At 42.5% G+C, this 23586-nt stretch overlaps 1 long non-coding RNA gene across 2 annotated transcripts; it reads right to left on the bottom strand.

Annotated features, from left to right (window-relative positions):
* Positions 1–1438: 1438 nt before the first annotated feature.
* Positions 1439–22795, bottom strand: LOC309327244. Of its 2 annotated transcripts, XR_014150471.1 has the most exons (5): positions 17336–17429; positions 15407–15425; positions 14663–14893; positions 13573–13645; positions 1439–1709 (listed from the first exon to the last, which is right to left on the bottom strand). It is a non-coding gene; the product is annotated as an uncharacterized lncRNA (long non-coding RNA). The 2 variants fall into 2 exon arrangements; XR_014150470.1 differs by lacking the exons at positions 15407–15425; positions 17336–17429 and adding an exon at positions 22690–22795.
* Between the last annotated feature and the right edge of the window lie 791 nt (positions 22796–23586).

The following is a 23586-nucleotide window of genomic DNA, read 5'->3' as shown; positions in this document are numbered from 1 at the left end:
TCGCACCCCCCGCGAAGTCAGGAAGGGTAAGTCACCTGGGGAGAGAGACGGGACTGGGAACCATGCCTCACCTCTCCCCAGCATGCTCCCAGGGGCTTGCGTGGCCCTAGCCCCTAGCCAGGGGGTTTCGGACAAAAGCATGGGGAGCCCCTGGGTTCCTTTAATGGTAAAACCCTTCAGCAGCAGCAGCAGCAGCATTTTGGAGGGGCAGGCACAGCCGAATCCATACCCCTCCACCAGCAGCAGCATTTTGGGGGGCAGGCACAGCCAAATCCATACCCCCCAGCAACCAATTCCAGACCAATGCCTAACCGCAAACCTTACAAGTTGTGGCGATTTGCTACGCGGTAGGCGAAAACCTAATCAGCCAAATGGCAAAATTCCTACCCGGCCCCCGCTCCAAAGCAGACGGCCCCATGACAGGCAATAGCAAGGTCAAGCAAACAGCCTAACATTAGGGAAGGGAGGGCGGGTGATCCGAAGCACGCAGCGAAAGAGGACGTCCGTTGCTGCGTGCCTTGTATTTAACAAATAGGGCTGTCAATCACTAATTGGCAACATCTAAATTTCCCCAGTAACAGCCCGACCCTGCTTATAGGATGGCCAAACCATTTGCCTAGTAACAGTGAGGTGTCTTGTCAGCCCCACCCACAACCTGTGCTCTCCATGAGGGAGAACACACTATGTCAAAAATGCAAAAATAAAAATAAAGTACAGAAAAGTTACTGTATTTTAAATGTGTTTATCTTCCTTTATTTATTATTACAATTTTCAAAAAAACACACACGCCAAATCCACAGAAGCATAACATAGATATGTGTAAAGTCACATATGCAGACAATGTTTTCACATTAGAAAATAACAAAGGGTCAGTTAATAACCTAACATACAAATACAAGAATTCAGTATAAGATTGGCATATTAGATTCATCAAAATGGGAAATTCTAGGATTTTCTATAGGTCAACAGTTGGAAATAAAAATAAGTGTGTTATTTCTAATAGAGGAAGAAAAATGGAGCACAAGCAGTGCTTGCTGTTTAAGGAACATCATATGAAATATTGTACGGAAATTATTAAAACCTGGCCCACCCTCTGGAGTATATTTTGGGTGCATGGGGGAGGGGGCGCTTCTGAAGAGAAGGTGGGTCTGTTACACCAAGAGTGCAGAGATTGTTGGATTTTACTCATTAACTTTGATTTACCGATTAACAAAGCTAAGTTGGGTGTGAAGAATGAGCACTCACACTTTACATTGTGGGTGCCCTTTGCAGGATCGCGCTTGGTGCTACAATTCCCAGGCAACTTACTGGCAAACAGCGACTGGCCTGCCTCTCAGTGTTAATTTTTGGAGGTTCACACCCAGCCTCAGTAGTCAAGTTTCATTGCTGGGTGGGGGGGCAGTCCCATATAGCAATCACTTGTGTGATCCTTGGGTCACACCAAACCATGGGAACCCCAAAAGGCACACTCTTCCATTTTCCTTTTGTCCAGTCTCTAAGCATTTCCTCACAATTGTGACAAACAATATGCGGAGCCCATTTCTTGTCTTGGTCACCCAGGGGAATTTCAAAACAGCTTTTATAGGCACATCTCACAAATGCTGTTATATTGCGTCTTTGACAAGGAAATGTGTAGCAGCCACATACATAACAAAAGGCATCAGGCTTGTTTACACATTTTTGTCTACTTGAAGAAGCCATAGTCCGATCTGAAAAATGTAAATATTTAGGTTACAAAACTATAAAAATAAAGAAAAATTAAGTTTGCAAAACAATAATTACCATGTGTGTAGGGTAGATCAACGTGTCAGTGTCCACTTATTCCCAGTGTAAATATGACATATCGGCAAAAGTCAAAAATTGAAAGATAACTGTAGCATGCACACGAGAATTGATTTCAGATTTGAAATCAGCATTGAAAGAACATATAAGAACTGTTGAAAAATCTCATGCAACAGAAAATGAAAAAAAAAGATGTTCCCCAGTGTTATGGGTGTCACTGACCATACACCAAAAGGTTGTCAGTGAACTACCCTGCGTGTGGGGATAAGGTCTGGGCTGGGCTGATTGTTATACTTACATCTCGCAGAGCACGCCCGTATCCCATTTACCTTGGGGAGCCCCAGTTGCCACGGCTGGGGGGCTGGGAGAGGTACACGCCCAAGGCCTAAGCCAAGGTCTTCCTACATTCGGAAGTTTAATAAAGTTGTGACCTAATTTTAATTCCACATAGCGTTGTTAGAGTCTTTATTCCTTCCTTATGATCCCTGGGAGCTGGGGCTGTCGCCGCCTGGTCACACAAATGGTCACAGGAGAAATGGCACTGGTTTGTGTCCATTGCAACAGATAAAATAAATGTCTTCGCAGGAATATTATTTCTATTTTTGTCAATACCCTTAAAATATCCACCAAGGATAATCATCATCATCATCATCATCATCATCATCATCATCATCATCTTTTATTTGTATCCTGCTCTCCCCAGCCAAAACCGGGGAAATTCTGCAAGGTAATATTAGCAAACTTGTTTCTAACAGTGAGGTTTTCAGATTTACATTTAAAGCTACTCAACTGAAAATAAAAGATGATGGAATGGCCATACCTAAAATTAGGCAGTAATGTTAACTGCCGTGGTTCAATGGTCTGACCATTTTAGCTCTCACTGGGCAAGGGGTCAACAAGGAGTTCCAGCACTGCTAAATGAATGGATGTGGAATAAAAGGGGAGAATCCAATAGTTCAACCTAATGCAATTAGGGATTCAATAAATGGAGACTAGGGGCACAGTTAAAATGCCCTTAGGTCCAGGAGTCTCACCCCTTCTGCTCATTCCTTTAATAAATTCTTTTTGGCAAGCTAGGACGTATGGCTATAAAAAAAGATTAACATGGATATATGTTTTCTTCAAACTGGTAAATTTAACTGAATGTGACAATCTGACTCACTCTCTCAGTATTTGATATTTTATGTATTGAAAGCTTCCTTATAAGAATTCTAAGATAAGGTGGCATATTAGCTCACTCAAAAGTATATTAATTAACTGGAATTCTCAAAATGGCTTGCAATCTAATATACACAATAGGTGGAGTATGAGAATGTTCAAAATATCATATTGATGTTGCAGCTAAAATTTTTTTTAAATAAGATCTTATATTTAAGGCATTGGTCTTCAACTGTGGAACACCCTCCCATCGGATGTTAAGGAAATAGGGACTTCCGGGTTAGCGCCAACGTCTAATGGCGGATTCCCTCCGAGCTCCGGAGGGAATCGGCTCAGTAGGGATCGGGTTCTGCCGCGCCGGCGACGCGGGGACCCTTAGAAACCACAGGCGTGGAAGCCTGTGGACTTGGTGACTCAACGGGCACCATTTGCACCCCCCCAACCTGCGAAGGAGCCTTTTTAAAGGCTTCGGAACGGGGGACGGGGAGCAGCGCGGTGCTGAGAGTCCTCTGCTTCCCCTGCTGAGTGAAGCAGCATGCCATGGACGGAGAGCGCTGACTTTTTCCTGAGAACATTCGGACTAAAAAGCAACAACCCGTGAGTAATACAGAAATTGGACTTAAAAAGGAATTTTTTTCTTTGAATTTGGTACGATCGGGGAAGATACAAAAAGGAAGTCCGTCTCCCCGCCTTGTAGACAACTTAAAGCAAGGACTAAATAACTAAGGTCGAGAGAATATCTTCTATTGTAACTGAACAAAGTTATTAATTTCACGATTGGACAGTATAAGTAATTTTGCTGTAGGATAAGAGTGGATTTTGAGAGCTGCGTAACCCCCCGGGACCCGGGAGTGATCAGCGAGAGACCCTGTTGGAAAGATACAGAAGACTTTGACAGCTGTCAAAATTAGCTGTCAAAGTTGGGGAATGCAAAGTAACATTGTTTTGGCTGCCTTTGCCAGTTGGATTTGCTACATTTTGGTTATAAACTGTCGAAAAATAAGCTATTTAGATTTTGGGGCTGGAACTAGAAGGATAGTAAATATCCACAATCCCTCTAGAGGGGGTTTTGGGACACTGCAAGAATGGCTGGAAGTGGAAAAATACTCACTGAGTTGAACAAGACTTTTTATCTCTTGGGAAAGCTTCAAGAACAAAGTAATATTTTGGCTACAGGGGTCATGGGACTGAATGAAACAGTAAACAACTTTACTGAAAATGGAAGGGACTTGACTCAAGTCTTTGTCTTTGAACCAAAAGCCCCTGTAGCGGAAACAAAAGACTTTGCAGTTGAGCAGGGAAAGAAACTTGACAAATTTGAGGAAGTGGAACAAGTGAAAGAGAAACACGAGGATCTGGAGGGAAAGGAAGGAGGAGTTATAATGTTGCAGAAGGCTAAGGAAGGCCAGAGGCCTGGCAGGAAGGTCATAAAGGAAAATAAGAATTGGATGATGAAGATTTGGCTTGAATTGGAGAATGAAGAATGGAGAGAGTTACCTAGATGGAGACTTGAAGATTTATGGATTACAAATTTGATTAAGATGGAAGTTCGAGCGTTTGGGACATTTAAATTCATGAATTCTTTCAAACTTGGAGGTCTGGCCGGAAGAAATATGGACTTTTTTGGGATTGTGCTCCTCCGAGATTCGGGGTTTAATATAAAGGACTATCCAAAGAACCGGCAAAGAGGAACTGAGAGAGACTCAAAAGCCTCCGATGTGAGATCGCCAGGCTGATAGCAGATGGACTGATGGACATTGGTTTGGGGATCGAAACCGGGAAAGGGAGGGTGGGGTTTGATGAATCCAAAGGTTGTATAAGTAATTTTTTTGATATTTCTTATTTTGTATTTTTGGTTTGGTATTAGTATAAAATTGGGAAATTCGTGGAAGGGAATCTGGGGCGACCTTGGAAAAAGGGTTTAAGTAGAAGGACTGAGGTAAACAAGTTAAAATCTGTTACTAAAAGGATTTAAATATAACAATGAAATAAGGTAAAAATTAAGGTAAAAAAAGGGGGGGATAAGAACTTGTTGAACTAACATTTGGAATTGGAATACAAGAAAGGGAGGCGAGGGGAAGTCGTGGGAAATAAGGTATAAGAAAATAAGGACTATACTTGTTTTGTGTGTTTTTTCTGTCTTTTTGTTTATTTGTCTTATTTGAAACCTCAATAAATATTATGTTTTTTTTTTAAAAAAGGATGTTAAGGAAATAAAGAACTATCTGACTTCTAGAAGACACCTGAAGGTAACCCTGTATTGGGAAATTTTTAATGTCTAATGTTTTACATTTTGTTATGTGCTGTAAGCCTCCCAGAGTGGCTGGGGAAACCCAGCCAGATGGACGGGGTAGAAATATTATTATTATTATTATTATTATTATTATTATTATTATTATTAGTGGGTCATGGCCTGATCCAAGGTGGGTCAAAACAGGAGCACTACAATCATGCAAATTTATTATTATTATTAGTAGTAGTAGTAGTAGTAGTAGTACTATTCCCCTTTTTACTTCTGACAGAACTCAAGGCAGTTTACAGATAAAAACAGAACCACAAAAAGTGTGTGTGTGTGTGTGTGTGTGTAGTAGGGCTAAAAGTGTGTCTAGGGTCTGAAAAGGTTGAACACTACTGATTTAAGGTATTGTAAAGGTAAAAGTAAAGGGACCCCTGACCATTAGGTCCATTCATGACCAACTCTGGGGTTGCGGCGCTCATCTCGCTTTATTGGCCGAGGGAGCCGGCGTACAGCTTCCGGGTCATGTGGCCAGCATGACTAAGCCCCTTCTGGTGAACCAGAGCAGTGCATGGAAATGCCGTTTACCTTCCCGCCAGAGTGGTACCTATTTACCTACTTGCACTTTGATGTGCTTTTGAACTGCTAGGTGGGCAGGGACCGAGAAACGGGAGCTCACCCTGTGGCGGGGATTCAAACCGCGACCTTCTGATCAGCAAGTCCTAGGCTCTGTGGTTTAACCCCCAGCGCCACCTGCGTCCCTTAAGGTATTGTACACCACTTAAATTGCAAAAATGTATAAGTTCACAAACAGTGCACTCATATGAAAATGTGAAGCTGCCTTATCCCATTGGTTCGTCTAGCTCAGCCTTGTCTGTGCCCTAACTGGATGTTGCTCTCCAGGGATGCAGATGGGGATAATCACAGCTTCACCTGCATATGCAAGGAACTGAACCAAGGACCTTCTGCATGCAAAGATTATTGTGAGTCGAGGACCCGCCACCCGCTTGAGGATAAGAAAGACACAAGGACGCAGTATATTAGGTTCAAGGCTTTCTGGGAGATGATATATAATGAAATGAAAAAGGTACTTAAAAATACCTTCCTGAAGAAACCAGAGGCCTTTCTCCTGGGTATGGTCAGCCAAGGGGTGTCAAAGAAGGATAGAACATTTTTTTATGTATGCTACAACAGCAGCAAGAATACTTATCGCAAAGTATTGGAAGACACAAGATCTACCCACCTTGGAAGAGTGGCAGATGGAGATGATAGATTATATGGGACTGGCAGAGATGACTGGCAGAATCTGGGACCGGGGAAAGAGACGGTGGAAGAAGATTGGAAGAAATTCAAGGACTATCTTAGTAAACATTGTAAAATTAATGAATGCTAGAATGACGTGGGTTTAGAAGTTTAGATGGTTTTCAGCGGTAATGATTAAGTAAAAAGAAAAGAAAGGTTAAAAAGTAAATGAAAAATAAGGGAGAGGATTTGCTGATTTGATAATTAGAAATTGGGATACAGAAAGGGGAGCTATGAGGAGGTCGGGGAAGTAAGTTATAAGAAAATAAGGACTGAAATTATACTTGTTTTGGTTTGTGTTTGTTGTATTGTTGTTATGTTTATGTGTAATATTTGAAATTTTAATAAATATCATTTAAAAAAAAAAGAATTCTGCCACACACAAAAAAGGACGCAGTATATTAGGTTAATGGGCTAAAAAAGGCCACAACTTTATTGATTACAGCATGTGAGTGGTATTGGCTTAGGCACTGGATAAAACACCCCCCCTCAGGAAGGGGTGAGTCTATCAAGGGTTAACCACCAGTAGGAGGAGCCTGTTGATGCAAATACAACCGTAAGCTCCCCCTGATGTCACAGGGGGAAACCGACGAAACCCAGCAGCGCAATGAGAGGGCAGCACTGCCACGGCCGCATTTGAGCTGCTAAACCCCGCCCCCAAGCCTCCGCCTGATTGGTTGGCTGCCAGGGGGCGCAGCACAGCTGCCGGGACAGCTGAGCAGGGGCCGAAACGCCCCCTTCCCAGGTGGGAAACGGCTCCTGCTCACAAGTCCTCCCCTCTGAAAGGAGGAGAGGCTTTGCCTAATGTCTCTTCCCTGTGCATGCCTACTCAGAAGTAAGTCCCACTGAATTTAATTGGGTTCTGTCAGTGCTTTTTTCTGGGGGGGGGTGCAGGGGGATGCATAACCCTAAACACTTTGTGAATCTAAGTTTGGCCTCATTTTGGGGCAGTATTTCAATATGAGTAAGAATATGAGAGTACTCCTAAACATTTTTTTTTTTTTTGGAAAAAAAAATCTGGGTTCTGTTGAGTTTATTCCCAGGTAAGTGAGAATCCTATCTGTGTTGAGCTACTCAGAAATTAGTCCCCATTTAGTGCAATGGAACTTACTCTCACAGACCTGCCCATTTAATTGGCGATCTGAACGAAATTATGTAACTTTTAGCATATTGGGTGGGATTGTACATTCCAAAAAATATTCTGGAGTGATGTGATCCATAGAATTTTTAAAATTACACAGAGCGGTTGTATCATTAGGGAGACAGAATACGGCACTACATAATAATTACAGAAAAGAATGGTTGGGAATATGTTGGCAGTCACCCGGATATTGATAGCTAAATATTGGAAGTGACAACCTACTCCTTCTTTAGATATCTGGCATAGAATACAAATGCATAAAATATCGTAGTATAAGAAACACTTGGAAGGTACTGCAATGAAAAAAAAATCATTAAAGTGTTAGTATAAATATAACTGGTTCTAGAACAAAAAAGTTCAATCTAAAAACATTACGCACAAAGTCCTGCAAGTGTTATAGGTTATAAGAAAGTAAATGAGAGCTGTGGTTATTATACAAACAAGCAACTGTAATTGTATCATTGATTATTGAAGAAATTATGGCATTATAGAAACACATAGTTGGATAAATAAAATTAGCTTCCATTTGCAATTGTGTAAATCCTCTGAAGGAATCTTGATATGAACTATGGAGAAAAGGGAAACTAGAGAAATCCTTCTATAGCAGGTCTGTACAAGCTGTGAAATGGAGTAACTTGTGCAAAAGGTGGGAAAATGAAACTGGAGAGCTCATTCGACAACGGGTTTGCATAACTTGTGACCAACAAAGCACAATACCACATCTTAACCATGTACACCACTGTCTCCCATGTGTAAGGCAACCCACATGTTTCTGTAATCATAGCAGAAATTGGTGGGCTGTTTTGTTTGATCACAGACGGGTGCTACAGCTTAGAGAAACTGTGGTTTATGCATTATTTGTTATAGTGTCCTAGATTTAATCTCTGACTTCTGTAGTGAAAACATCTCAGGTAGCAAATGGGGGGGGGGGTGTTGCAATGTTGCTAAGGCTTCCGTTGCCAAAGATATGAGTCTCAGGATTCATAATGCTCACATCAAATAAAAGGTGAGCATTACAAACCTCGAACTCTTTCTTGGATCAGAGCTTAATCCAAACTGGGGAAGACTTCCCTGCTTCAATTTGCCCCCAACACCCATCAAATAACTGAACCTTTGTTAGAGTGCTGTCAAAGATGTTCATTTTTTAAAAAAACCAGTCCAAGGATTTTGGCTTAGCCTTGTACATAATATATAAAGATAAGTCCCAGCTGTATTCATCTGTAACATCGGTACTTCTTTGAAAGATCTGTGTCAAATGGCAATACATTCTGGCTTAATATCCATTTTCATCTCTAGACTCACTGCCTTCATCATCTATCATCGTACAGAAACTGTCATTGACACTGGTGTCAGAACAAAGAGTGAAAGTTGAAAGTTGAAAGTAATTTATTACGGTCATAGACCAGAAGAAAAACAAAAAACAACGGTAGTTTACAAGGGGAGTAATGGTGTCAATTTAAAAATTATACATAAAAGCAATGCACATATGCACACACACACACACACACACGCACACACGCGCTGCAATATATGTGTAAACTTAAAAAGAGTGGGCTTGTCCGGGGGTCAAGTCTTTTACTTTTTTACAGCTAATGCCCTCCGCTTGATCGCAGCCGCAGAAAATTTGGCCACTTTCAGTGTTACTTCTGGGTTTTTGTCTCCTAGTAGGATTTTCAGCCGCTGAGATTCAGATCGACCTGGAAATTTCTGAACGATAGGGGAAATAAACAGTGACCTGATATCCCCATAGAGGTCGCAGTGTAGCAACACATGTGAAGCCGTTTCCACCTCTTTCAGACCACATGGGCAGACTCGTTCAGCATAGGGTTTGCCCACATATCTGCCCTTTAGTAAGGCAGATGGCAGTACATCAAATCTGGTAAGGGTAAACGCCCGCCTGTATTTTGCGATTTGTAAGTCCAGCAAATATGGGAACAAAGAGTGGAATCTCTAGGAACGTCACCCATCCTCAGGGAAAACACAAAACATTGTTGGGTAGTGGGAAGGGGCCAGTAATCCCGTCAGCTGCAATCTCTTTCATGAGTTTTGATGACACAACCTGTTGGCAGGCCCTGTACTGAATCCTGATAGGAAGAAGAGGTGCAAATCCTGGGGCCAGTGTAAGAGATTTGAAAGCCCTCCCAAAACCTTGCCAAGCGGAAAGCAACATCTTCTTGTCAAGTTAAAGAGCTTTGTCACACCTGTCCTGAACCCCCAGCCTACCCGGCGGCAAGTGTCAGCATGGTGTAGTGGTTAAGAGCAGTGGACTTGTAATCTGGTAAACCGGGTTCGCTTCCGCGCTCCTCCACATGCAGCTGCTGGGTGACCTTGGGCTAGTCACACTTCTCTGAAGTCTCTCAGCCTCACCTCACAGAGTGTTTGTTGTGGGGGAAGAAGGGAAAGGAGATTGTCGGCCGCTTTGAGACTCCTTAAAAGGTAAAGGGACCCGTGACCATTAGGTCCAGTTGAGGACGACTCTAGGGTTGTGGAGCTCATCTCGCTTTACTGGCCAAGTACAGCTTCCGGGGTCATGTGGCTAGCATGACTAAGCCGTTTCTAGAGAACTAGAGCAACACACGGAAATGCTGTTTACCTTCCTGCCGGAGCAGTACCTATTTATCTACTTGCACTTCGTGCTTTCGAACTGCTAGGTTGGCAGGAGCAGGGACCAAGCAACGGGAACTCACCCCGTCGCGGGGATTCGAACTGCTGACCTTCTGACCAGCAAGCCCTAGGCTCTGTGGTTTAACCCACAGCACCACCCAACTCCTTAGGGTAGTGATAAAGTGGGATATCAAATCCAAACTCTTCTTCTTCTTCATATGCAGTATGTCAAGCCCAAAGCTCAACGACCAGGAAGCGCAATCTCTTAGAGGTTCTGGAGCATCCAAGCCAAGGTCCATCAACACGGGCAGTTGAGCAGATACAGCACCTCAACTTTGCTTCCCTTTTATACCTTGCATGTTGACTGCAGAAAGCCCCACCTGGGTTGTGGGCCCTCGCCTGCCTCAGTCTCCCAGAGCGTACCTCCCACTGCTCCCTATGCCTCAGAGGCTGCCAAGTTTGTGGAGATGGGGAGCTTCTCTCTGGCTCTGATGAGCGGTCCTGCTCTTCCGGTCCCTGCATACTGATCCCCATCCCTTTGCTGTCCTCTGTCATCCTGTGTATACTTTCTGCCACCCCAGCCTCTTCTTTCCCACCCCCGGTTTACCCCAGTAGGTCCCAGTTGCGGCTACACCCCTTGTCGGAATGCCCTTCCTCCTCACCATTGTCCTGCCAGTTTGTGACAGCACCCCGGTCTCCACCAGATGCTCGCCTCTGCAAGTGCCTGACACCCACATTCCATTGCCATTAAGCATGTTCAGTACCCACTGGTACAAAGTTATGCACCAAAGAAAATCCCCTGTGTTGCAAAACAGAACACTCTGAACAACAACAAGCAACACGGTGGCTAATAATATACCGACAATATTTTTATAACACTATACTGTTTCAAATTTATAAACAGAAGACATATAATATGTGCATGGAGTCACAAACTAATAAGAATCAAATAAATGTTCCATGAACAGGAATGGTAGGAGTGGTAAGTCATTGTCAAAGGTCACTGAAATGGAGGCAGACTGCCTTTCCACCGTCAATATCCTACAAACGTGAGATGATGGGTGCTCCAAACGTCGCAATAGGGTGCTCCGAGCACAGCAGCAGACAGTATCCTTCTTCCAGGATAATGAACTGTTTCAATGATAAATCTTCATCAGCTAGCAATAATATGAAATGAAAACCATTACGTTTAAATACAGTCCAGTGAAAGAAATGACAGGCCTGCATGTTAACTAACCAATAATAAATATAAATACATGCCAAATTAATAAGGTACATCAAATGGCCATGGCTCAGCTATCACTAAAAAGTGTAGTAGGCTGGTGCTGCTGGCAAAAGCCTAGTGGAATTATAAAGGTTCTCAGCAGGTACAATGAATCACATAGAATTACAGGAAATGTAAAGTCACAGTATCCAAAATATAGCAAAGAACAGGCATAGGCAAACTCCGGCCCTCCAGATGTTTTGAGACTACAATTCCCTTCATCCCTGACCACTGGTCCTGTTAGCTAGGGATGGTGGGAATTGTAGTTCCAAAACATCTGGAAGGCCGGAGTTTGCCTATGCCTGGCAAAGAACATACAAACAGTAGCTATCTTGACAGAAAACTTAAACAAAACAATTAAAATCTAATTCAGTATTTAGACCCCTGGGGTGCAGAGATTTAAACAGATAGCTCAATCTGGTTTATTGTTGGTGCAGTAATTTGACATAATCTCTCCTCATCCCAACTTTTTTCTGATTAACCCATAAGACTGTGTAGAGTAGATCTGTATCTGCATGATGGTGTTCTACAAAGTGCTCAACTAGAGGTGCCTCCATCTTTACCATCTGCTTCTTATTCAATATTTACAGAGAGAGGCTTGGGAATGCAGCCTGTTGGAATAATGGCATTGTCCCGAGTAAATCTCCACCCCTCCCCTTCTCTCCCACTTCCTCATTCGTCAATAGCACCACCCCCTCTAAGGTTGCCACTTAGGGCCATCTGTCTCGGAGGTCTTTGCTCTCCTACTTTTAAGGCTTGCTGGGTTCTGGGAGATGGTGGGTTTGGAATGCTTCCTAGTGATAACATGTCAACCAGCTGCTCTGGCTCTGCCTCCTCCTCTCCCATTATTTCCCAGCTTTCCCCCTCATTTTCCTCTGAGCTGTGACCTGCCTTAAACCCCTGTTGTAATTCTGAACTGTCTTCTTCTTCCCTGGATGGGTTTTTTATTATTGTTGTTGTTGTTTGTTTATACCCCGCCCATCTGGCTGGGTTTCCCCAGCCACTCTGGGCGGCTTCCAGCAGAATATTAAAATGCAATGATTCATCAAATATTAAAAGCTTCCCTAAACAGGGCTGCCTACAGATGTCTTCTAAAAGTCTGATAGTTGTTTAAGTCTTTGACATCTGGTGGGAGGGCGTTCCACAGGGCGGGCGCCTCTACCGAGAAGGCCCTCTGCCTGATTCTCTGTAACTTCGCTTCTCACAGAGGGAACTGCCAGAAGGCCCTTGGCGCTGGACCTCAGTGTCCCGGCGGAACGATGGAGGTGGAGATGCTCCTTCAGGATAGGCGGTCTCCCCTATTCCTCCTCTGCCTAGTCCCTGACAACTGGGTCCTTTCCAGGGTTGCTGTTTAGACCTAAACTCTTTTTCACATCTGCAAACCTTGGGGTTCTGCTGAGCATGCTGATACTTCCTCCTTGTTCCTCAAAGATGCTGCTTTGGCTGCAGACTTGTTGACACTCACCAGCAGATTTTGCTCTCGGGGAAGCGATCGGTTCAAGAACCCAGTTATAGCAACAAATCTGCCTTCCCAACTGCCATGTTATTATTAGGAAGGCAAATACTGTGCAGTGCTGTTGGCTATTACTTTCTCAGATGCTCATCTGTATCATATTTGTATCCAACCTGTGCTTCCAGTCTAGAACTTCCAGTCTAGAAATGGAATCATGCTCACAGCTGTTGATGGCTGAAATGTTCACTTCTATGCATATTAAAGATTCTTGTTGCATATTAAAGATTCTTGACCCAGCAATTTATCTGCATGCAGGTTCTGTTTCTGCTTGATGCTTCACATGTTGCTAATGTGATCACTTTCTACCTTTGAGTAATGTGGCAATTCTGTACTCATGTACCACTCTCAGTTTATTGTGTGTTTATTTGTTTTTTTCACGTGGAAAATTCGATAAATATTTAATTAAAACTAATGAATGCAGTGCTGTAAAACTAGACTAGAAACAGAAGTGCAATCTCAGGGATGCTCATATTTTCTAAATGGGTATTGAAATGATTTATAATTAAGTCAAGAAAACTATAATAAAGTTGGGAGTTATGAAATACGATGCTATCTGAAAATGAAGTACTTACATTAATTCACCAACTGGCAACAGAGAGCTGTAGCAGTAAGTGATATCATGAAAGATTCAAAAATTGAACTTACCTAAGGAAGAAAAAATAGAATTATTAGATAAAAGTGGCTGTAGCATAAATTATTCTATTCCCAAACCAACCCCCCCATAAGCCATCTGAATTTTTATGATGCAAGTACCGTGAAAGGGCATAATTGGAGCTGAAGGGGTCAAATAATTTGCCAAGTGATTAAACTGTTGCAATTTATTAGAGTTTTAATGCAATATTTCCCTGGGATATATATATAAAGTTTTATAATGTGTAATATAGCAATTTTATAACTAGTGATCAATACAACCCTAATGGTAATAACCTGTTCTGAAATTTATAATCTCATTTCACATTGTGTTTACATTCCAATGTTGGGGAGATAAAAAAGCTTGAATATCCTTGCTTAGAGAAATATCTTTAAGAAACCAATGTTTTCTTCATTGGTACCGGTATATTATTTTCATAATGCATTGGCCTATGTATTTGGAGGAGCGGAAGTATACAGAGGAAAGTTGTCATGCCTAGGCCCCACTGAAATGAACAGAAGTTGCACAAAATCAGGGCACAGCCCAATGGGGTTTTAGTTTGAAGTACTTATTGTGCTATTACACCAAGAACATTTAAACAATTATGCCTGTGCTAGCAAAAATCTGGAAGTTTTATGGCACACAATCCAAATGCAGCTGTTTCCTGAGTAACTATTAATCTGTGCAAGAAAAAAAAAGTTCACCCAAATGGTGCCTAATAAAAGCTAGGTGAATCACAGAGAAAGCACAGGTATATTAACCTCATTGGGTCTAGCTCAGACCTGTATAAATTTTAAATTACCCAGACTCACTTCCATAAAGCAGCATGCTCAACACTCAAGCCTGGTAGACCTTCATCTTGGTATTGGACGTTAACATCACATACTCCCATACTCCCATCCTGGCAAGGCAAGCCATTGCCATAGCTGCCTTGCCAATATGTTTGTCCAGCACAGCATCGATGGAGAGGTTGCTGGTCATGGTGGAACCCAGGTAGACAAAAACCTCTACCACCTCACGCATGTGTTTACCTATGCTGATGCATGGAGGGCTGGTGATATTCAGACCCAGGATATTGGTCTTTGTCAGACTGGTGGTAAGGCCGAACTCCCTGGATTATTGGGCAAGACAGTTGATGGGTCTCTGCAGAGCTTCCTCGAAGTGTGTGGTCAAGGCTGCATTATCTGCAAACAACATCCATTGGATGAGGACCTTCCACATTTTTGACTTGGCATGCCAGGTTGAACAGATGTCCATTGCTCCTTGAAGGCATGAGAGAACAGCAGAGAGAGAAATATGCCAAAGAGAGTTGAGGTGAGAACATATCAGTCTCTACAGCCACAGCAGGCGCCATAACCTTCGAACAGTTTGACTTCATACTCAAAGGTCTCCCAAGACAGATGGATGGCAACAACAATCAGGTTAAATGCAGCCACCAGACGTTAAGTAAGGCTGCAGGCCTAATCCCACTGACCTGGGAGCAAGACCCAGTGAATTCAACAGGGCTAAATTTCTAATAGACATGGTTTGGGCTGTTCTGTAAATCTGCTTTTGTTGCCTATTTGGGGTTATAAAAAGCAGATGGGTTACAGACTACCTGTATGAATGGTGAGCTGCACTATGGTCTTGGAGTGTAACCAGTTGTACAGGCTTGGTCTTGTCATGGGTGATACATGGAGAAGAGCAGATGGAGGAGAATCTTTATAGAAAGATGGTTGCCAGTATCAGATCTGGAAAAGATAACAAAACACACACACATATGGAGGAATATTCACCATATTGAAACTTTAACTTCTCGAGACTTCCGGGTTAGCGCCATCGCCTAACGGCGGATTCCCTCCGAGCTCTGGAGGGAATCGGCTCAGTAGGAGACGGGTCCTGCCGCGGCGACGACGCGGGGACCCTTAGAAACCACAGGCGCGGAAGCATGTGGACCTGGTGACTCGGCGGGCACCATTTGCGCCACCCCGACCCAAGAAGGAGCCTTTTTAAAGGCTTCGGAACGGGGGACGGGGAGAGGTGCGGTGCTGAGAGTCGACTCCTACTCCTACTGAGGGAAGCCGCATGCCATGGTCGGAGAGCGCTGACTTCTTTCTTTGAACATTTGGACCTAAAGTAAAAGCCCGTGAGTAATACGGAAATTGGATCTATAAAAGAAAGATTTTTTCTGTTTGAATTTGGCACGATCGGGGAAGGCGCAAAGAGGAAGTCCGTCTCCCCGCCTTGTAAACAATTTGAAGCAAGGACTAAATAATTAAGGTTGAGAGAATATCTCCTTTTTATTGGATAAAGCTATTAATTGCACGGACTAATAGTATAAGTAATTGTGCTGGAGGACAAGAGCTAACTTTGAGAGCAAAAAGTGCCACACACACCCCCGGGACCCGGGAGTGATCTGCGAGAGGAGCCTGCTGAGGAGACATAGAAAATTTTGACAGCTATCAAACTAGCTGTCAAAGTTGGAAAAAATAGAGAATTTGGTTTCTGATGTTTTTGCTGGTTACAGTAGCTACAATATAGTGATAAATTGTTGAAAATAAAGAAGAACTGAAACAAGTTAACTTGACTTTTGGGCTGGAAGTGTAAGGAATACTTAATAACCAGAATCCCTCTAGAGGGGGTTCAGGGACATTACAAGAATGGATATAGGTCGAAAAATACTAGCTGATCTGGACGAGGTTGCTTTTCTCGTGAGAAAATTGCTAGAGCAAAGTCATGTTTTGTCTACAGTCCAGGCAGCTGAACAAGAAAAGAAACTTGAGAAATTTGAGGAAGTGGAGAAAGAGATATTTGCTGAACAGGAGGAGCAGGAAGGAGGGGCTGAAATGCTGCAGAAGGCAAAGGAGAGCCGGAGGTCTGTCAAGATGGATATAAAAGAAAAAAAGGACTGGATGATGAAAATTTGTTTTGAACTGAAGAAGGAGGAATGGAAATCTCCTTCTGTGGAGATCTGAAGATCTATGGACTATTAACCTGATTAAGGTGGAAGTTGGAGCTTTTGGGACATTTGGACTTAAAAGGATTAAGAAACAAGTTTTGAGCTCCACCTTTAAATATGGAGGTCTGGCTGGAAGGAACATGGACATTTTTGGGACAGAGCCCCTCCAAGACTTGGTGGTAAATACAAAGGACTATCAAAAAAACCGGCAGAGAGGAACTGAGAGAGAATTAAGAGCCTCAGACGTGAGGAATCCAGGCTGATTGCAGATGGACTAATGGACAATGGTTCGGGGATCGAAACCGGGAAAGGGAGGGTGGGGTTTGGGAATCCAAAGGGTGCACAAATATATTCTGATTCTTTCTATTGTTTCTTTTTTTTTGCTTTGTAATCATTAAAAATGGGGAATTCGTGGAAGGGAAACTGGGTCGATCTTAGAAAAAGTCTTTAAGTATAACGATCGATGCATATAAGTTAAAATTTGATATATAAATTGAATTAAATATAATAACAAATTAAGGTTAAAAATTAGGGATAAGAACTTGTTGAACAAATATTTGGACATGGAATACAAGAAGGGGAGGCGAGGGGAAGTCATGGAAAAAAGTTATTGAAAATAAGGACTGTAAATGTTGAATGTCTTTTAATTCTGTCTTTTTTTCTCTTTTTTTCTTTTTTTAATCTTTTTTGGAAAACTGTCTTGTTGCTTTTTGCCTTGTGTATTATTTGAAATTCTAATAAATATCATTTTTTTAAAAAAAGAAACTTTAACTTCTCTTGAAAATCCAACATCTCATTTGAACCTTCCAAATGCACCTTAAATTTTGGAATATTGCTGTAGGAAAGATTCAGCAGATGCAGACACAACACAAAATCTTCATCACCACCACACAGGCCTTTTTTTGCTGTAACCCTGGTTAGGATCTGAAGTACAGAATGAAACCATGCATTAGTTTCTCAAGGTATGTCTTGTTCCCTGGGATCATGTATGTATATGGAGACATGGAGGCAAGGTCATCTTCTAGAAAGCGTGCCTTTGTGGTGATGACCCTATTTTCTGGAATTCCTTGCACAAAGCAGCTTATCAGATCCATGCTATTGACCTTTTTAGAAGGACAGTTGTTATTTTCTAAAAAGGTAAAAGTCCCTAGACCTTCCTGAGTTGAGTTTATTTCTGCTAGTTCTGTGCTCTTCCTTTATGATTCCTGCTTAACTGCTCTCTTTTTTTCTTTGTGCAATATTTGATTTAAGTGTATGCCAACAAAGGTTCATATAGTTAAAGCTATGGTTTTCCCAGTAGTGATATATGGAAGTGAGAGCTGGACCATAAAGAAGGCTGATCGCCGAAGAATGGATGCTTTTGAATTATGATGCTGGAGGAGACTCTTGAGAGTCCCATGGACTGCAAGAAGATCAAACCTATCCATTCTTAAGAAAATCAGGCCTGAGTGCTCACTGGAAGGACAGATCGTGAAGCTGAGGCTCCAATACTTTGGCCACCTCATGAGAAGAGAAGACTCCCTAGAAAAGACCCTGATGTTGGGAAAGATTGAGGGCACAAGGAGAAGGGGACGACAGAGGACAAGATGGTGGGACAGTATTCTCGAAGCTACCAGCATGAGTTTGACCAAACTGCGGGAGGCAGTAGAAGGCAGGAGTGCCTGGCGTGCTCTGGTCCATGGGCTCACGAAGAGTCAGACACGACTAAACGACTAAACAACAATTCATGCAGGGTGAGTCTTTTAAAAGAGGTCCCATGGGACACGTGTATCCACGGGGCCTCTTTTAAAGGACTCACCCTGTATTTTAATATTTTCATTGTTCTGCTCTCAGTTATTGTTGGTCATTGTGTGGACCACTTGGTTAAAAAGCAGCTTGTCAGTGGCCTGAGTGGGTAGATAAATGAATGAATATATATATATATATATATATATATATATATATATATATATATGCTTTTCTTCATACAGTTGGATTCGTATGGCGGCACCTCTTTTAGAGATGTAGAAAAGGAATAACATTCAGGGCTGACTTAGATTGCTTGGAGATGGGGCATAATATCATTAGCATCATTATGCATAATAATTTAATCATGCAGTAGTAGGCGTAATTCCATCTGTTTCAACGAGCCACTGAAGAGGCACTTTTTATACTTAGCTAGATTCATGCGGGAGTCTTATGACAAGCTTTCAGAGTGTGATTCAAGTGGGTGTTAAAAAGTCATCCTTATCATCACTGCGTGTTCTGTCACCAAATGATATCTGTCCCAAGACTGAAAAATGGGTGGGGAAAAGGAACCAGCTTTACTATGTCTGGAAGACTCTTGCAAGACTGAAATCATCTATTATATTGCTTCATGAACCCCACATTAAGAAAGCCAAGAAAATAAATTATCTAGATCTCTTTCAACCTGGCTTCTGATTTGGATTTAGCTGCTGAAGCTGATAACTTCAACTAGGAGCTAGGTTGGGAATCTGCATCCTTGTTAACAGCTCTTGTTAACAACAGAGTACCATTCTGGGACACCTTGCTGGGATGGAACTGGTTTTAGTCCTCCCTGCTGGTCTGATCTCAGAAGGTGGTGCTGGGGGGCTGCTTCTGAACTGCTTGGTCTGGAAACCAAGCCATATGAAGAACAGTTGAGGGAGCTGAAGCTGAAGCAGGAGAGCAGGATGAGGGAGACACCCAAGATTCTTCACCACCCTGACTCATCTCTGCTTCTTGGTCTCCCTCATCCTGCTCTCCTGTTCCAACTTCAGGTTCTACCTCTGATTCTTGGCTTCTCTCTGCCACAGCCTCTCCCAGCTCACTAAGCCCTAGTACCTCTTCAGCTTCAGCTTCTGTTTTTTTTTTAAATAATATTTATTCAAATTTTAAAGGTTACAAAAAGAATCAAAAAAGAAAACAAAACAGTACATAAAAGCAAATCACATCCAAGAAAAAGTAAAAGAGCGAAAACAGAAAAAAAGTTAAAAATACAGACAGTCAAAAAGTCAAAAAGAAAAAAGAACAAGTCAAACCTTTACATATTTTCCTTTCTTTAACTCATTTCCTTGACCTCCTCACACCTCCCCTCTTTATATTCTAGTTCAGATAGGAATTTCAGCAAATCCTTCATCTTGTTTTTATCCTAATAATTTACAGTGGTGCCTCGCAAGACGAAAAGAATCCGTTCCGCGATTCTCTTCGTCTAGCGGTTTTTTCGTCTTGCGAAGCAAGCCCATTGACGGCTTAGCGGATTGGCGCTATTAGCGGTCTAGCGGCTTTTAGCGATCAGCTGTTAAGTGGCTTATCAGAGGAACAGCTGATAAGCGGCTTAGCGGCTTAGGAAAGGGGGGGGAGCGAAAAAAACCCGCGGGAACTCACAAGATTTTTTCGTCTTGCGAAGCAACCCCATAGAGAAATTCGTTTAGCGAAGCGCCTCCAAAACGGAAAACCCTTTCGTCTAGCGGGTTTTCCGTCTTGCGAGGCGTTCGTCTTGCGGGGCACCACTGTATCTTGATATCCTGTAATTTTTCATTCTCTCTTTCACCAATTATCCATCCATTTTTACTTTATTTAATCTTATTTCTCATTAAAACTGATATATTTGAACTTATTCTCTTAAGACGTTTCCCCTAGGGTTATAAAAATTTCATTCCACGATTTTTCCATTTTTCATTCATTATTTTTTTTAAATCTCAATATATACATTTTAAATTCCCAAATTTCTTCCACCGTCTCCCCTCCCCGGTCTCGGCCCCTACCAACAGTTCCATCAACCTCCAACAGTCCATCAACCTGGAGATCTTAAATCCGAGGCTCTTCTTCATGTCCCGTCTGCCGATCTTCTTGATAATCTTTGGTATTAAAGAACAGTTCTCGGAGGAGCTCCAACCCAACGATGATCATATTCCTTCTTAGCAAGACTGCCAGATTTCCATAATTAAAGGTAGGGCCCATAAAGTATTCCAAGCCTTGCTTCACACTTCTTCCAAGTCCAAAGGCCCCAAATACTCCAATCTCCTCCTGGCTCAAATTCATATCCCAAAAGTCATTTGATCCCCACATAAGGTGATCTCTTGACCTTTCATTTTCCAAATCAAGCCAGGCTCCCATCTCCAAAACCTGGCTTCTCTTAATTACCGTCATATAAGGCCTCAACTTATAATCCTCCATTTGCCTCTGTAGGGTTAAGGCTCCCCCTTGCTTCACTTTCACAATAACTCTCTCCTTCTCTGGTTCTTCAATGTGTTCCATTGAAAAGGATTCCTGTGCCGGATTCTTGTTGTACCTCTTCAGCTTCTGACATCTCCTCCTCCCAGTCTGCTCCCTCTTCTCCCTCTGACCACTCATTATTGTCCCACCACCACTCCCTGGGCTCTGAGTCTTCTTCTGTTGGTGCTTCTCCAGTTGGTTCCTTCCACCATTAAAGGTTAAAGGTGGAAGGTGTGTGTCTTATTAGAATTGCTTTTATTATGATGCTGTCAATTACTATGCTTTGTTTTATGTTTGTATTGTTATGCCCTGTAAAACATGTTGTTGATTCTGTATGCCACCCTGAGATCTTTTGATAAAGGGTGGTATTTAAATTGAATAAATCATCATCATCATAACATAATCCACACAAAGGATCACCAATGTGATTTCAAGGCAGATGGCAGAAAAAAGGGAAATGAATCAAGTGACATCACTTTACCTCAAATAAACTCTGAGCTGCAGAGAGGAGCCAGAAGGGAAAGATGAGCAACCACTATTCACTCATAGAGTCATAGAATTGTAGATTTGGAATTGATCCCAAGATTCATCTAGTCCAATCCCCTGCAATGCAGGAACTCAAAAACATCCACTACAGGTGGCCATCCAACCTCTGTTTAAAAACCTCCAAGGAATGAGAGCCCACAACCTCCCGAGTGAGACTTTTCCACTGTCAAACAGCTCCTACTGCCAGAAAGTTTTTCCTGATGTTCAGTTGAAATTGCTTTTCTTGTAACTTGAAGCCATTGGTTTGAGTCCTACCCTCCAGGAAGAAACAAGCATGCTCCATGTCACAACCCTTGAGATATTTGAAGATGGCTATCATATCTCCTCTCAGTCTCCTCTTTTCCAGCTTAAACACACCCAGCTCCTTCAACCGTTCCTCATAAGGCTTGGCTTCTGGACCCTTGATCACCTTAGTTGCCCTCCTCTGCACTCGTTCCAGCTTGTCAACATCCTTCCTAAATTGTGCTACCCAAAATTGGACACAGTATTCTAGGTGTGATATGACCAAGGCAGAATAGAGTGGGTCCAGTATACCTGAAGGAGCGTCTCCACCCCCATCATTCTGCCCGGACGCTGAGGTCCAGCGCCAAGGGCCTTCTGGCGGTTCCCTCATTGCGAGAAGCAAAGCTACAGGGAACGAGGCAGAGGGCCTTCTCGGTTGTGGCGCCTGCCCTGTGGAACGCCATTCCAGCAGATGCCAAAGCGATAAACAACTACCTGACATTCAGAAGACATCTTAAGGCAGCCCTGTTCAGGGAAGTTTTTAACGTGTGATATTTTACTGTATTTTTGGTTTCTATGGAAGCCGCCCAGAGTGGCTGGGGAGGCCCAGCCAGATGGGCGGGGTATAAATAATAAATTATTATTATTATTATTATTATTATTATTATTATTATTATTATTATTATTCCCTTGATCTGGACACTATACTTCTGTTGATGCAGCCTAGAATAGCATTAGCTTTTCTTCTTCTTCTTCTTCTTTTGCAGCTGCAGGTAAGTGAGTCATCAAAAGAATGTTCTCAGACTGTAATCTTATGTGTGCTTACTTGGGAGTAAGCCACGGGTGGATTAACTGCTGGTGAGGCAGGAGAAGTAGGATCTGCTGAAATTCTTCCTTTTTACCCAACTAAGGTTGCAGTTCTATTCTCACACAACTGGGAGTAAGTCCCATTCAACCCAGTGGAACACAGTTAGACATGCATAGGAATGTGCCATAGGGCTGCAATTCTAGGCATCCTCCCTATGAAGCAAGTCCTAGTGGCAATGGCAGGAGTTATTTTTAACTAAATATGCATAGGATTATGCATAGAATCCTGTAAAATAACCAGGGGAGGAAGGGTGAGTATTTTAGGGGAGTGACAAAGAAAAAACTTACCTTGGACATTTTCAGCCAAGGTCCACCCAGTGTTTTGGATGACAAGCCGCAGAACAGCAATGAATGTGGTGGGTGAAAAGTGAGAATGCGAAGATCTTCTTATGCCAATTGTGCACATAGAGAAAAATCAGATTTGAATGACTTGTTAGCAAGATAGTGCCCTCATCTGGACACAGCCTGGATCCTGCCAGGAGTGAGTCTCTCTCTCTCTCTCTCTCTCTCTCTCTCTCTCTCTCTCTCTCTCCTTCCTTCCCTCCCTCCCTCCCTCCCTCCCTCCCTCCCTCCCTCCCTCCCTCCCTCCCTCCCCAACCCCTCTCTCTTAGTCTTGCCTTGGAGAATTTTTCTTTTTAAACCTCATGGAATCTTAGCTGACAATTTTCTTTCTCTAACTGTCTGTGTGTGATGGCAGCTTCAAAAGTTTGACAACTGCTGTTCAATTTTTTCTGAAGTTCCAGCTCTTTCATTCTAATTATCTTCCCTCTGAGCCACTGAAAAACAAGCAAACCCAAACCCAACAGTCAGAACTCCTGCTGAGAAACAGAACAGCCTTTCTCGATGCTAGAAATATCTTAAATCTTATTTATTTTTCTGGAAGTTTACAGTAATGAAACAATGCAAACCACTTTTTTACCTTGCTTTCCCCTGAGATATTTTCTGAAGCTCTTGGGTAAACGCAGTCTGATTTGTATGATAATATTACCTTCCAGTTTTCCTGTGCTTCCCATATCCTCCTTCAGATATGACTTTGGGGTATTTCAATCCTTGCCTCCGCATTTTGAATCAAAATGAAAATTTATATATAAGGAGGGAGACCAACGTCTGAACAGTTTCAGGGTGGTGATAAATATTTTATGAAATGTATCAGTATGGTGGAATGACTGGACTTTAGATTTAAAC

The sequence above is a fragment of the Podarcis erhardii genome, assembly GCF_964252035.2.
Source record: "Podarcis erhardii genome assembly, chromosome: 13".
In the NCBI taxonomy this organism is placed as follows: Eukaryota; Metazoa; Chordata; class Lepidosauria; order Squamata; family Lacertidae; genus Podarcis; species Podarcis erhardii.
This window is presented reverse-complemented; position numbering and strand designations above follow the sequence as displayed.